This window comes from Eutrema salsugineum, unplaced genomic scaffold (genome assembly GCF_000478725.1).
Source record: "Eutrema salsugineum unplaced genomic scaffold, Eutsalg1_0 scaffold_3, whole genome shotgun sequence".
NCBI lineage: Eukaryota > Viridiplantae > Streptophyta > Magnoliopsida > Brassicales > Brassicaceae > Eutrema > Eutrema salsugineum.
Window position 1 is genome coordinate 16,998,998 of NW_006256756.1, and position 1,961 is coordinate 17,000,958.

Genomic DNA, 1,961 nt, shown 5'->3' on the forward strand with positions numbered 1-1,961 from the left:
TCGGCATCAACCCCTCGACTTCACTACCTCGAGGCCCTCCCTGACATGACCCCCTCGATCTGGACCCCTCGGTATAAGTAAATCGAGGTATATTCCAAACAAATGAAACACTTCAAACCTCGGCTTAACCCCACAGCCTGTTCTATACCGAGGAGCAATATCTGCATCAAAAGCTCTAAACCTTGGTCTGACCCCTTGGTGTGAATGATACCTAGGCCCCCTGTCATGAAACCAGATCAAGAACAAGTCTGTTCCAACGGTCATATTCAAAGCTGGATCAAAGCCAAGGATTCATGCAAGTTCTTGGTGTATTCTTCATTTCAACCCAGATTCCAGGACCACTCGGCGTCACCGCTCGATCTAGGACTCTTCACCTCACTGAGGTCCTCATCCAACAGCCTAAGAAGACCAGGTCAGTACCCGGTTTGTTCCGGATTGACCTGCTTCGTTGACCTCTTCTATAAATACTTTTTGGGACAAAAAACCCTACTTATCCTTTATCTATTTTGAGAACTTACATCTTTTGTGTAAAACTTGGTTCTTTCATAAGAGATATATCTCGTTTTTAATCTTAAAAGGCTGTTTCTTAACATTTCTTTCCATCAAATCAAGCTTCTAATCATGATTAACAACACATCTTGCAAAGGATTAAGTGTGTTGATCATTATTAGTGAGTAGTCTTCTCATAAGGTCATATATGGTTTGACACCCTTTATACTACACTGATTAAGGGATTGATAACCCAAAGAGCCTTGAAAACTCTTACTTATCAATTGGCACCGTTGCCATTTGGGTGATTGTTCAGCATTAGTTACTGAGTTCATCTTGAGATCAAGTGTTTTCTTTTTGTTTTACTGATTAAACTTTCAAGTGCTAGAGTTTCAGGTTTATGTCACATAGACCAAGGACTAGAAGCAGAAGTTCTCAACCAGCTGAGCCTTTCATTGACAACAACAACCTGGTAGAGATAGCTGTAAGAAGAGAAAAGGAAAGAGAAGCACATCTTGAGAGGTTGGGTATGGAACAGCATGTGGATCAAGCTGAGCACCAGGCTCAAGTAAATCAAGCTCAGGCTGATAGAAACGAACAACAGGCATTTGTGAACCAGAATATGGCTGACAGGAACGAAAGCCAAGCTCAAGTGAATCAGCAGCAAGCGGCTAGAAATGAGTAACAAGCTCACATCAATCAGCAGCACCACCCACTACCTCCCAGGCGTCAAGAGCCACCTTCAGTCTTTGTTGGAGATAATTACCGGGCTAATGCACATCAATACAGAGCAGGAATCCAGGCTCCTCCAGTCCAAAACAACAACTTTGAGGTGAAGGCATCACTCCTTAACATGGTTCAGAATTCCAAGTTCCATGGTCTGCCTATGGAGGATCCAATTGAGCACCTGGATCAGTTTGATAAGAGTCTGTGATCTAACAAAGATCAATGGAGTTTCAGAGGATAGCTTCAAATTAAGACTGTTTCCTTTCAGCTTGGGAGACAAGGCTCATCAGTGGGAGAAGAATTTACCAAGGGGATCAATTCAAACATGGGAGCAGCGTAAGCTGGCTTTCCTTTCTAAATTCTTCTCCACCTCAAGGACAGCCAAGTTGAGGAACCAAATCTCAAGCTTTATCCAACACAACAATGAAAACATTGGGGAAGCATGGGAGATATTTAGGAGCTACACAAACAAATGTCCCCATCATGGTTTTTCTGAAGCTTCACTCTTGAGTACTCTATGCAGAGGTACTCTCCCTAAGATCAAGAATCAGTTGGATACAGCTTCTAATGGCAACTTCCTTGCCAAGGAGATAAATGCAGCAATGGAGCTTGTAGAGAACTTGGCAATGAGTAATGAAACCTATGGGGAGGATTATGACAGAGCCAATAGAGGAGATGGCTCTAGTGAGGAGCAGAGAATGAGAAGGGATATCAAGGAGCTGCAGAGCAAGCTTGACAAGGTCTTA

The 1,961-nt window shown here is 43.0% G+C and overlaps 1 non-coding gene across 1 annotated transcript; it reads right to left on the minus strand.

Moving 5' to 3' along the window:
* Nucleotides 1-1,598: 1,598 nt before the first annotated feature.
* Nucleotides 1,599-1,705, minus strand: LOC112085711. The gene has a single exon (XR_002899010.1). It is a non-coding gene; the product is annotated as a small nucleolar RNA R71 (small nucleolar RNA).
* Between the last annotated feature and the right edge of the window lie 256 nt (nt 1,706-1,961).